The 14,886-nt window shown below is 37.3% G+C and overlaps 1 protein-coding gene across 3 annotated transcripts in view; it reads left to right on the top strand.

Moving 5' to 3' along the window:
- The window catches only part of LanB1 (laminin subunit beta-1), a 584,100-nt gene that overhangs the window by 216,251 nt on the left and 352,963 nt on the right, over positions 1-14,886 (top strand). The gene's annotated exons all lie outside the window — the stretch shown is intronic.

Here is a 14,886-nt window from a genome sequence, read left to right as displayed (position 1 = left end):
CCATGTTCCCATGCCATTAACCTTATTCTTCTTCTTCTTGTTTTTAAAAATTCACTTTACCCTCTCATTCTACCATGGGGATCTCTTTGTCTTTCAGTCGTTCAGTTTTTTTTTTTTTTTTTTGCCACAAGCACACTCTGCACAGCTTACAAATGCCTTCTTGAACATGTCCCATTCTACTTACACACTCTCCACCTCAGTTCTGGGTATGTATTGTTTGAATTCATTTTGGAATTCTTTCCTTTTCTTCCGTATCTTTTAACTTCCATACTCTTCTTTTGTTCATTTTTACTACCACCACTCCATGGTCTCTAACAAAGGCTGCTTCTGGCAAGGCTGATAGTCTAACAACTGTCTGTGATTTGATCTTTTCACCAAGAAGTAATAATTTTCTGTCTATGTCATTCTATTTCCCCATTCATATCGTGTAATCCTTCTACTGTTCTTCCTGAATCGTGTATTGCCTACACTTAACCCATCGATCACACAGAAATCCACCAACTACTCTCTCTCCTCTTTTCTTTTTCCATATACAATAGGTAAATTACTTCTTTCATTCCTTTTCTGTCACATTCCATCATTGCATTCAAGTCTTCCATGACAGTCGCTTCCACATTCTTTATTTCTCCTCCGGTGTCTCCAGGAATTCGTCCATATAATCTTCAATCAATCAGTCGCTACTTATCTGCATTTAAGGCAGTCGCCCAGGTGGCAGATTTCCTGTCTGTTGTTTTCCTAGCCTTTTCTTAAATGATTTTGAAGAAATTAGAAATTTATTGAACATCTCCCTTGGTAAGTTATTCCTGTCCCTAACTCCCCTTCCTATAAACGAATATTTGCCTCAAATTGTCCTCTTGAATTCCAACTTTATCTTCATATTGTGATCTTTCATACTTTTAAAGACACCACTCAAACTTAGTGTGGAATGACTTCAGTAGACGACTATCTCTCCACTGACAGCTCGGAACATACCATTTAAAGTAAAGTAAAAACAACAAATTTATTATTTCACCTATTCAATACTCAAATAGCTTACAAAATTAGGATTTCATCCTTTTTATTGCTAAATTATTATAGTACATGTTTTGCTCATTTTCTGAGCATCTTCAGCCACTTAAGAATCTTAAGGCTAATTAGGAATATTGACCTTGAACTTATGATTGATTTGTCATTAGGAAGCTTAAAATTAATGCAATTTTTAAGAAACTTGGTTAAATATAATTTTCTTGTATATTGTGTCAAAATGGTTGTAATCTAAGAATAACAGTTATTCACATTCAATTAACCCGCCAGTGGTTGCTATATGAGCAAAATGCTCACGGTAATTGAAAATCATCTGCTCTTTTATACAGCATGTAGTTTCGAACTTGAGGCCTGATGTACCTTCGCACTGCAGTTTTGAGAGAAGGACGGATGCATTGAAATGCACATCTGTGACCTTGAGAAGGGACAGGGAGGGAGGAATTATCAGCGACCGTCAACGGTGAGCATTTTGCTTCACACGCGACCAGTCACGTTGGCGCTAATTTCTGTGTGTTTTATGGATTCGCTATTGCTGAATATTGTTTTACAGTTGAAATAGTTCTTTGCAACTTATTGTATTAATGTGTTGTGTAATTAGTGCGTGACGATGGCTTCAAGTCGTGACATTTTAGCTTGGTTTGATGAACTTCCTAGTGATCAACTTGAGGGCGAAAGCAGTGACTCGGACTGTGAAAGTGAACACAGTGAACATAATAGGCCTATGGATACTGAACAGTCCAAGCCCGAAGAACGTGCTGATGGAACCGTACCTGGAGAGCAATATGTAGCTGGCGAACAATATATGTTGGAGGCAAATGAGAATTTCATGTTTAGTGACAATATTTACATAGGGAAAGATAAAGTGACAAAGTGGGGCAGACACCCACCAAGAAGAAATCTACGCTCACGTACTTGTGCTGAAAATATAGTGAGTTATCCTCATTGTGTAAAGGGCATTGCGAAAGGCGCACACACTATTTTAGAAAGTTGCGAATTGTTTTTTCCAGGTACAGTTACAACCATTCGAGATTTATTACTATTTGTAACTTTGTGATTTTAACCGTTCTTTATAACCATTTGAGACTTATTCTTATGTTTATTTAATGTGTTAATATATTTATGCTTGAAATTGGTTGGTATTTATTATTAAAATTATAAAATTCTTTTATTAACAACCACCTACTACTCAATACAATATAATACACTCGTTGAATTATAAAATAATCATGAGTTGTCTTAAATAATGGCTTAAATAACGGAACATGTTTCGTTCGGCATAGCGAACATCATCAGCCGTGAATGTACAAAGACTAGGTCAAGGCCCTGAACTTAAGTGATCAAAATTGTTAAAAGAATAACAATGTCGCAATAAAAAGTAATATGATAACATTAGACTTAATTTGTAACGGTATGTACAGATCAACAGCGAGAATTTGTGGTAAAATACATTGAACGATGGCAGTCTGTGAAGTTAAACAAACATGGGGTTGTTAAAGTAAAAAAACAGATATTGTAGACATTTAAAATATACGTCAATGCGTGAAGTGTGGATTAATTCTTGACGATGGAGTTCTTTCAATTGTGCAAAAACAAAAGTTGAAATAGAGTTAATTGAATAGTATGAGTCAAATAGAACCAGTCAAACACGTCATATCATACCATGAGCATTTTGCTCAAAGCGCAATCACTCGCGTTACTTTCATCCTAGTGACCACTGGCGGGTTAAAACTATTACAATTTTCTTTTATAAACGTCAAAATGGCTGGTCTAAGTATAACAGTTATTCATATTCAGTTGAAACTATTATAGTATAAAAGTTTGTTGTTTACTTAAAATGTTTTATTATAATCTTTAAGAATCATTGTCACTTGTTATAAACTTGAAAAAATGACTAAATTACACTCTCAAAACATTTTCAGCTTTATGTCTATCACCCTATCTTTTATTCACAGGGGCTATTATAGCAACTCTCCATTCATTTGGTATAGCTCCTTCATGCAAATAATAATCAAATAAGTACTTCAGATATGATACTATATCCCTACCCATTGTCTTTAGTCGTCTTCTTTTCCTACTGCCTTTTCCCATATCTGTGGGGTCACGGGTGCGAACTGCATCGCACATGTGGATTTGGCCCTGTTTTACAGCCGGATGCTCGTCCTGACGCCAACCCTATATGGAGGGATGTAATCACTATTGCGTGTTTCTGTGGTGGTTGGTAGTGTGGTATGTTGTTTGAATATGATGAGGAGAGTGTTGGGACGGACACATACACCCAGTCCCTGAGCCAAAAGAATTAATCAGAAGCGATTAAAAATCCCCAACTCAGCCAGGAATCGAACCCAGGACCCTCTGAACTGAAGGCCAGTACACGGACCATTCAGCCAACGAGGCGGACAACCCATTGACTTTAGTATATCCCCAGAAATCTTATCAATTCCGGCTGCTTTATTAGTTTTTAACTTTTATATCTTATTGTAAATGTCATTGTTATCACAGGTAAATTTTAATATTTCTTTAGCATTAGTCATCTCCTCTATCTGGACATTATCCTTGTAACCTACAGTCTTTACATACTGCTGACTGAATACTTCTGCCTTTTGAAGATCCTCACATATGCACTCCCCTTATTCAATAATGATTCCTGGAATGTCCTTCTTGGAACCTGTTTCTGCCTTAAAATACCTGTAGATACCCTTTCATTTTACACTAAAATTTGTGTCACTGTCAGTTATGCTTGCCATCATGTTATCCTTAGCTGACTTCTTTGCTAGATTCAATTTGCTAGTAAGTTCCTTCAATTCCTCCTTACTTCCACAGCCTTTTCTAATTCTATTTCTTTCCAATCTGCACCTCCTTCTTAGTCACATTATTTCTCCGTTATAATAAAGTGGGTCTTTACCATTCCTTACCACCTTTAAAGGCACAAACCTGTTTTCACATTTGTCAACAATTTCTTTAAACCCATCCCAGAGTCTGTTTCCATTTTTATTTACCATTTTCCACCAATCATAGTTACTTTTTAAGAACTCCCTCATGCCTGCTTTATCAGCTACATGGGACTGCCTAATAGTCCTACATTTAAGACCTTCCTTTCTATCACATTTATCTTTAATTATGACAAAAACAGCTTTGTGATCACTAATACCATCTTTTACTTCGGTTTTTCTATAGAGATCATCTGGTTTTAACAGCACCACGTCGAGAATATTCTTCCCTCTAGTTGGTTCCATCACTTTATGAACCATTTGCATTAGCTTCCCAATTTAAATTTTGGTAAATTGAGATCTCCCGCTGCAATCACATTCCTTTCCATGTCGTTTCCCACATAGCTGATTATCTTGTCAAATAATTCTGAATCAGCGTCAGCGCTACCCTTTCCCTGTCTGTACACTCCAATGACATCAAGTTGCCTATTATCTTTAGAAATGAGCCTTACACCTAGAATTAATGTTTGTCATCTTTAACTTTTTCATAGCTTACAAATTCTTCTTTCACCAGAATGAATACTCCCCCTCCTGCCATTCCTATCCTATCTCTACGATACACACTCCAGCTGTGCGGGAAAATTTTGCATCCGTTATATCATTTCTCAGCTGTGATTCAACTCCTATTACAATATCTGGTAAGTATATATATCTATTAAATTACTTAATTTGATACCTTTCTTTACAATAGTTCTACAGTTCACCAACACTAACATTTTTATGTCATCCCTACTTGACTTCCAGATCCCTGTACCCTTATCACCGCTCACTCGACCACCCCGTTTCCCTGAATGTACCTCCCTATAACCCTTCTAAACAAATTTCCTAACTTACATGTACCACTGTGGTTTAAGTGAAGGCCATCTGAGTGCAGATCCCTATCTCCTACCGACCCATTAGGATCTAGAAATCCCCACTCCCAGTTTTCCACATACCCACTACATAGTTTCATTTATATCTCCAATCAACTTCCAGTCAGTATCCCTCCTACACAGTATTCCACTGATAGCAATAATCCCCGCCTCCTTATATTCCACCTGCGCTGCATTTACCAGATCCCACACATCCCCCAACTATGTTTGTACTTATACCTGCTTCCGTTATGTTGTTGGTACCTATGTGAAATACTACCACCTTCTGCTTTCCCTCCTCCTCCTCTTCTACTTTCTTCAACATCTGCCTTAACGTAATTCATGGATAACACTCTACCCTGGTTCTCTTTCCTCCACACACTTTCCCACATGTCTAACAATTGAATCCCCCATGACCAGAGCCTCAACCCTACCCATCCACTCTAGGGTGAATACACTTGGATGAATTCCTTTACTCCATTCCCTTTCCTTAACTGCATCTTTATTATTCTGTCACTTATGTAGTCCACTTTACCTACACACTCATCTAAGACCGTGTTGGATATTATCTCCACTTCATTGTCCGGCTCCATGGCTAAATGGTTACATGCTGGCCTATGGTCACAGGGGTACCGGGTTTGATTCTCGGCAGGGTCGGGAATTTTAACCATCATTGGTTAATTCCCCTGGCACGGGGACTGGATGTATGTGTCGTCTTCATTATCATTTCATCCTCATCACGATGCACAGGTCGCCTACGGGCTTCAAATCAGAAGACCTCCACCTGGTGAGCCGAACATGTCCTCGGACAGTCCCGGCACTAAAAGCCATGCGCCATTTCATTTTCTTCCACTTCATTCTTTGTCTTATGTCCTCTACTCCAGTAGAGAGTGTATCCCTTTCTCAACTTCTTTTTTCCTTTTCTTCTCCACTGAACCTCACTCAATCCCATCATAGCTATTGTCTCCTTCGCCTTCCTCTTCTGACCTTCCAGTCAGTGACATGGGGTTGATTATTGACACCTTCTTATCATTCTCTACTGGTTGCCCACATCTCACAGTTCTCTCAGCATAAGATCTGCACGTCGCTTCTGAGTAACGTCCTATCCTTTTCCGAAGCTGATTTAAATGTGCCATTTTCATTTTAGGCTGTTATTATGATGGGGTTGCCACTCCCAAAGTAATTTTAGAGCTACTGCCAACAGGGGATCAGGCCACTCCTGACGTAGAATACAGACATCTTTTGCAGATGCTTTTAACCTGGAGTTGGGTGCTCTGTGGTTTACAGTGTCATTTCCTACTGAGGACCATCACTACCTAAGGAAACTCAGTTGCCCAAAGCCGTTAGTCACCTTAGGGGATTGAGTTAATTATCGCTACCCTGCACTGGGCATTCAGGCATTCACTGTATGGTCTGCTTGTTACCGTAGTGGGGTAACCAGCTAGACAGTTATATAATAAAATATATTAATGTGGATATGAGAACTTAAGAGTGGCTCGAACCCACTATCTCCCGGGTGCAAGCTTACAGCTGCGTGCTCGTAACCGCACGGCCAACTCGCCCGGTTTTAGTTCCTATACTGCTGCTTGTGCACCACATCTCTTGTCTGGATAAAGGCATCTTTTCTGTATCCCAATTTTGATATGTTCTCTTCTTGGTATATACCAGGCTGAGTTTCTCAGACGGTTGAGGCGCTGGCCTTCTGACCCCAACTTGGCAGGTTCGATCCTGGCTCAGTCCGGTGGTATTTGAAGGTACTCAATACGTTAGCCTCGTGTCTGTAGATTTACTGGCACATAAAAGAACTCCTGCGGGACTAAATTCTGGCACCTCGGCATATCCAAAAACAGAAAAAGTAATTATTGGTCTGTAAAGCCAATAACATTTAAAAACATTATTATCATCATTATTATTATTATTATTATTATTATTATTATTATTATTATCATCATCATCATCTTCTTGGTATTATTTTCAGTCTCTTTATGGTTCTTGCACAGTAGCTACTCAGAATTTATATTCTTCTTCACTATTTTCATTTGAAATGATACTGCTCTTGAATGACAAATGAATCTGACCACCATCATATAAGCCTTGTTTCTTTTATTGCATAATGGCATTGTTTTAGCATATTCTTTAACTTTCATCTGTATCATCTGCTGATTGGTTTGGTTTTAGAGACATGCATGCGTAACTAGCTGAATTACCTTTACGTAAAAGTTGGTATTCATTTTAAACAAAAATGTCACCTGTGTTAACACATTAAACACTGTCTTATTTGTAACATGTTAACTGGTGAATATTGAACATGTTAGCCATATTTAGAGGCTTTGTAACTTTGACACTTTTTGAGCTAAATTCTTTTTTCCGTCCTAAACTATAATTATCTGTCTCAGTACTGAACTCATTTGGTTCTTTTTATTTTTGACATTGAAATATGACATATTTACCATGTTTTTGAGCTATTTATCTTTTTCCATTTCAAATCATTCATGTAATCAAATGTCTGACTCGTTGGCTGAATGGTCAGTGTACTGGCCTTCGGTTAAGAGGGCCCTGGATTCGATTCCCGGCCAGGTTAGGGATTTTAACATTCATTGGTTAATTCCAATGGCCCGGGGGCCCCAACATCCCTGCAACTCACACACCACACATAACACTGTCCTCCACCACAATAACACGCAGTTACCTACACATGGCAGATGCCACTCACCCTCATCGGAGGGTCTGCCTTACAAGGACTGCACATGGCTGGAAATAGCCACATGAAATTATTATATAATCAAATGTTTTCATATTAACAAGTAAATTTGTTAACATTACTATTAATATGCTAATTTTAAAAAATGTGATTGTAAAGGTAATCCTTTTTCTACAGTTCCAATTAAGAAAATGTTGACTTCTTATGATAAAGTTAGAAACATTTGGGTAAACAGATAGCCTACTGCTATTATCATCACAACTGGGTGTGTATCTTTACATGAATTACTGATGGAAGATAGAAATCATTCATCATCATCATCATCAACATCATCACTGTTGTCCAGTTCGGATCCTGAATTGTAGTTTATCAGGGTATCTATCATGCTGTTGCTCAAAGAATCAAGACACCGTGACACCATTGTAGGAACGAGCAGGAAAGCAAAGCACAAGGAGTATATTTGCTACTCTTAAAAACAAGCATTTCATATTCTACTGGCAAGGGTCGGTGGTCCGATCTAGCAGCAGTATAAGGAACTGTAACACTGTCATTCATTTTTACAAGAAGAGAAACAGACGTATTTCCAGCATATGATGATTTATTAGTTAAGAAAACCAAGCATGAGCACTGTTTGGGCATATATTTGTCAGTAAATAAGGGAGCCCGAGCAACACTCGTATGCATTCTGTATGCATTCCACTGTTTTGCACCTTAAGAAAATATTTGAATAGCAAGCAAAAATTGCCTGGAATTAATTTTGAAAATAATCAAGGATTGATTCTGAATGTGATACGGACATGAATTTGTAAAGTTTAAAATCATTGTATGTTGGTGAAGAATGTTCTAAACCCTTTATATGTCACAAATTTTTGCACTTCTTCCATTTTTGTCTTCTCATTTGATTTGGCTTTTTAATGATTTTTGAGGAATGGTCACTCTTAATCAGTGCCAGCACCTCAATGTCTCTGAAAGCTTAAAAAATTTAGTTAGTGGTACGTAAAACCGTATTTTACCATCATCTCTGTGTCTCTGAAAATTAAGTTTACAGTTCCTTTCGAGAGCTGCATAACGGACTCTGCAATGAAAATCACTTCATCCACTACTTTAACAGATCCTGCAGACTTGGGAGAAGATGAAGTTGAATCCAAATTTGTAGTGAACGCTAGCTTGACTTAATTTTTGGTAATTCTCTTTCATGCTCTTCATCACACCTCAGTCCATAGGTATTATGTTAAATAGCTACAGACAAAGGTGATACATATTATGTAGTATTGACCAAAAACAAAATAGTACTTACTGTATGTCTCTTTCATTTCTCCAACCGTTCATGAAGTCTGCACAGCCATTCTTTCATAATTCAAGAAGTAATTTAAGCCTTTCGTTTGACTTTCAAAATGCTGGAAGATTGTTAAAGAAACAGGATTACTGGTACATGGTACCTGGTTACTGGTTGCACTTGGCCTGACTGTTGAGATGTTTGTTCTTTTAATGAGCGTGCTAATGGCTGTTGATGACAATGCCGCATCATATATTCGCTGCATTATGACATTGACCTTGCAGTATTTGTAATATTATTTTTCTTGTTTTCTTCCTTGGCTCTAGTTACTCTGTTGTGTTAGAATGAAAGAGTGTGTCCTTCTGTGATTGTAAGTTAAATGGTGCACCTCTTATTCATTTTTTATACCTACTTTTATCTTCTGAGATATTAAAAAAAAAAAAAAATTTTTATGTCTCACTGATTCAGCCACGTGTTATGGTGACAGTGGGATATGATGAAGCTAGGGTTTTAAAGGTGTGAAAATGGGAAACCACAAAAAAACCATTTTCAGGGTTGCCGGTAGTGGAGTTTGAACCCACGATCACCTGAATAAAAGCTAACAGCTACACGGTTGAAAGCACATTGCCAACTCGTTCGGTATTCAATATTCAAAGTATTTTAATAATTATCTTGCTGAAGACAGTTATGATTTTCTTCAAGATCTGCGATTTATGTATAAAGTAACTTGTATTCTATAGGTAACTAGCTGATGTACCCGTGCTTCGCTACGGAATTCTACATACATTCTATACAGAATTCTAGGCTAGGTAGTGTACACGTTGTGAGCAAGATTGTATTAAATTGCATAGCTCATAACGTTACCCTAGAAACGCGATGGGGAAGTCACCAAACGTCTTTTCTCATAGGAAGGCTGTATTAGGGAATTTTCATTGTAATGATAGGCCCGCTTGCCTACCATCAGTCACCACCAGGTTGGGGAGTTTTCATTATAATGGTAGACACTTACTCTCCACCAGCCATTTTACATCCTCAGAAAGACAGTGGTTTTTCCAACTGAAATGAACATAGGTCATTACAATGACGTCAGTAGGAATGGCGCGATTAAAAGCAATACTTTCATATGAAATACTCCATCAAATGAAAGACCACACACTTTCTCACTTTTAACGAACAGTACTATGCTGGAATTCCAGAGCTGGAATGACCAAGTCGCAGACAGTTCTGATCCGTGAACACTCTTCGTCTTTTTTCTGAGGTGCGGGGGGAGGGAGGGGGGAAGGCGAATAGTGGAGAGTCCCAGGGCAAAAACTATGCCTTTTTACTAATCTGTTTCCGAGGAGTAGCCGATGAGTCGGAAAATCTCAATTCACTACAATGGTAACGGAAAAACCTATCTGATTTAAAGGCAATTTTTTCCTCCAAGCCAGAGGAGAAGCCCCCTCTTCACTGCTAATTTGGAATTAAATGAATGTAGAATTTAATCAAAGTGAAGAGGAAGAAGCTTTTCTTAAGAAACGGCTCTTTTCAGGTTTGACTTTTGAGTTATTTAGTGAATTGTGGTGCTATAATTTGAAATAGGCTTAAATAGTAATTCTAGACCAGGTCATACTACTACTACTACTACTACTACTACTACTACTACTACTACTACTAAGTGAGCATCTGCCGTAAGTGTGCGTACAGCTCATTCAAAACAGCGCGTCAGAGTAGGGATCTAATAACTGGAATACTATGATGAACCAGTGTGTTACGTACCTGCAGTATCAGAAAATGTATGAACCAGAGGAAAATGAAAATGAAAACCTACAACCTGTTTTCCAGTCATTGACCGGGTCAGGGATGTAATAAATGAAGCATATATATAGGCTGTTAGTACGATGGGGTCGCCACTCCCAGTGATATATTAATGACTGATAGATGCTATGAAATGAGAATGGAGAGTGTTGCTGGAATGAAAGATGACAGGGAAAACCGGAGTACCCGGAGAAAAACATGTCCCGCCTCCGCTTTGTCCAGCACAAATCTCACATGGAGTGACCGGGATTTGAACCACGGTTACCAGCGGTGAGAGGCCGACGCGCTGCCGTTTGAGCCACGGATATGAACCCGATGAATGAAACCTAAAGAAGAAAGTTTTCCAACTCCCCAGCTATTTCCCGCCTATGTTCAGTCGGGCTGTTATACTCGGTACGCAGTAGTAATCCCATCTATCGGAGTTGAGCGGGACCATAAGAAACGAAGAACATCACAACAAACAATGGTCAATGTAAAGTTATTGTTGATCAGTAACAAACAATGGTCAATGTAAAGTTATTGTTGATCAGTGTTATGCGCTTTCGATATTGTAGGCCTTCTGAAATACCACTCTTATCATAGTCGGTACAAAAAAACTGAATGAAACATAAATGATCAGAAATTGTATTGTCTATAACTTTTGTTATGTAGTACAGTTCGATAGCACCAATAACATAGGTACCGGTATTTAAAAATTAAATTTTAGGCGCCTTCCCCTAAACTACCATTTTATCTCGGGCGAATAAAATTATTTACAACATAGACTGTAGTTTCTTATTCCCCGACTCTATATAGCGGTTTTCATTAAATTCTGCTAACCCATTTTCTCATGGCTAGGCGTTGATATGGACTTAGCAACAAAACTACAAATTCATTAATATCTGTGTTATCAGAGCCGGTACGGTAAAAATGTATAAGACATAATTGATTGGAAATTTAATTCTATATAACTTTAGTTATATAGTATTTATCGATAGGACCGCTAATAATATAAATATTCGAGAATTAAATTTAAGGCCTTCCCCTAAACTACCATTTCTCTCGGTGGGAATAAAATTATTTATAACCTAGATTGTAGCGGCTCATCCCCCGACTTAACATACCAGTTTTCATTAAATTCTCTTCAGCCGTTTTCTCGTGATGCGTGTACAGACAGACAGACAGACAGACAGACAGACAGACAGACAGACATTACGGAAAAGTAAAAAGTACATTTTCTTGTTACTATGGATATGACCAATACAGAAATACCATTCTTTTCAAATTCTGAGCAATGTACAGACAAAACTCTTATTTTATATATATAGATGGAAATGAACAAACAAGTGGAAAGTCGAGTCATATAGCCTGCAGATAGATAGCAACATGAATAGGAACACATAATAAAATAAACACAGTAACATGTCGGCATCGGAAGATGGAGTTCATTGTGTTTATCTTATGTGTTCCCTTTCATTTTCCTACCTTTCCATATATACGGTGGTCAGAAACACAATGAACTGGGTATATGAGCGTTAGACGGTTGGTTATGGTGATAAATAATTAAAAAATAATAATTTGATATCTCGCTCCGTTGTCATTTTATCAGGTGCTGAAGTTAGCAAATCAGATCGCTTTACAGGCGAATTCAAATGGGCTTTGCGAGGTGGTGTTGCTAAATCTGCAGTGACTTAAGACCGGCTTGAGAGCCTCAAGACAACTTTGCCAGGGGAGAGATTTGAACACGGACCTCTGAGCAGGCAGGATTGCACCATAGCAAGTACGCCGTGGTGTGTTTGCGTTTGATACCGACTTCTTGGCAAGGCTCTCGAGCCGGTCTTAAGCCACGTCTAGATTTAGCAACACCACCTTGCAAATCCCATTTGAATTTGCCCACGATGTGGTCTATCTGATTGGCTAACTTCATCAGTTGATAAAGCAACAATAGCACGAGATATCAAATGACATTTTTTGAATTATTTATCAGTGTGGCCAACCCTCTAATGGTCATATACCCCATTAACGTTGTTTTCAATTACCCTATATAATGGCTTGATTTGTCACTTTTTTTTGTTCCTTTTCATTACTTACAGTTATTTACTTAATTTACGCTCACATTGGAGCACTTAAATCAAACCCAAATACATTTATGTTAACAAAGAATTAACTGAAGATTTAGCTTGCATCATCTTCCTTTCCCAAAACCTCTTCATTCTGGCTGACCTGGCTGCCCTTTCTTCATCAGACATGACATATTGTTTGTGTTGTACAGTTTTTAATGACAATCTTATTTGTTTGTTCTTGAGAATCCTTTTTTCTTCTTCTCTATTTTCAATTTGCTTCATTGTAATATTCAGCTCTTCTAAATCATTCTGAACTTCTTTAAACCAATTATTTTTTGTTTTACTTTTCCAAAAGTAATTAAATAGTTGTTTTATTATCCTATCATCATTTAATCTAGAAAGATGACAGAAAAAGGCAATTCTTCTTTTTCTCATCGTATCTATTATAGATTCACTTTCCCTATAAACCACTGCATTAGGCAATAATCTCCATTGTCCATCCACCTGATGTTTTTTATTAATGATTGTTCTGAGTATCCTTCTGTCAACCTTTTGCAGTGAATCAGTTGTTGCTTTGGTGTTCAATTTAAATAGTGTTTCACAAGCATAAGTTGCTTCAGGTTTAATGACGGAACAGTAATGTTGAAGTTTAGCATTTATTGAAAGAGACTTTTTCTTTTACGTTGGCCATGTAATTCGTTGTGCTTTTTTTTTTAACTTAAATTGATGATTTTTCATTGGAGTTCCAAGTTATAATTTCACCAAGATATTTGAACTTATTCACAATTTTAATTTGTTTGGTATTGGCTAAGGTAATGGTTGGTGCTGTAACAGGGAAGGTTGGCATTATTTCTGTTTTTTCATATGAAATTTGCAATCCAACTTTTCTTGCTATGTTATCAAGTTCTTCTATTTGCAATTTAGCTTCTTCCATATCATTAACAAGTAGTGCAAGATCATCAGCGAATGCTAAACAATTGAGTCTTATTTTTCTGCCAATCTTGATGTTAGTTGACACATCTTATTCCATTCCCGCATGATTTTTTCCAACACACAATTAAACAATAATGGTGAGAGTCCATCTCCCTGCCAAAGTCCAGTATTAATGTCAAATGGCTTTGAGAGTTCATTTCTAAATCTGACCTTAGATTTAGTGTTCTTAAGGGTAATTCCAATAAGGCAAATAAGTTTTGGAAGTAAACCAAATTCTTTTAGGATATTCAGTAATGACTCACGATGGATACTATCATACGCCTTTTTAAAATCAACAAAAGTGATAACTAACTTTTTGTTTCTAACCCTATGATGCTTCATAATCCACTTTAAACTGATAATTTGATCTGGACAACTTCTCCCTCCTTGGTATTCTCCAAGTTCACAGTCAAGTTGTTCTTGAATTCTCATGTATAATAACTTTGAAAAAATTTTGTAAGTGATATCCAGCAATCACCTTTTTTATGTAAAGGGTGTATTATCACCATATTCCACTCTTTGGGCATTTTTTCAGTATTCCAAATGTCTATGAGGTATTTATGTAAATTCTGAATGGTTTGTGTATTAGCATTCTTCCATATTTCTGCAGTTAGTTGATTCTCCCCCGAACCTTTGTAATTTTTAAGTGAATCGATGGCTTTCAACACTTCATTGTAATCTGGTGGTATAACCTTTTCTAATGGTGTTTTATTTTTTGAATGAAGGTCATACCCTAGGTATTGTGTTGGTTCTTCATTATTAAGTAATTCTTGAAAGTATTGAGCTAAAATTTCTGCATTCTCTTGATTACTATGTGCCAGTTTTCCATTTGTATTTCTCATCATAAGTGTTGGTGGAGTATAGTTTGAATGGTATTGTCGAAACGTCTTATAAAAATCCCTCGTCTTATGTTGTATAAATGCTTCATCTATGGCGTTTATGATTCTTTGTGATAATTTCTCCTAACTCTTCTGATTTCTTTGGCTGTTTGTTTTCTAGCGTTATTTAGTTCCTCACGGGACTTTTCTGTTCTCTTTTGTTGATCATTCAACCATGCTTTGTGCCTGTTTTGAATCGCTGTGTCACACTCCACATTCCACCAAGCATGTTTCTTTCGTATTTTAACAGGAGCAATTTCTTCAGCTATGGTTTTTAATTTTTCAATTACCGTCCCCAAATTATCGCTTAGGAGTTTTAGACCTTTCAAAATACAGTTTATTATTCATTAAATAACTAG

The sequence above is a fragment of the Anabrus simplex genome, chromosome 2, assembly GCF_040414725.1.
Source record: "Anabrus simplex isolate iqAnaSimp1 chromosome 2, ASM4041472v1, whole genome shotgun sequence".
In the NCBI taxonomy this organism is placed as follows: domain Eukaryota; kingdom Metazoa; phylum Arthropoda; class Insecta; order Orthoptera; family Tettigoniidae; genus Anabrus; species Anabrus simplex.
The sequence above is the reverse complement of the archived record's forward strand: the minus strand, read 5'-3'. Positions and strand labels throughout refer to the sequence as shown.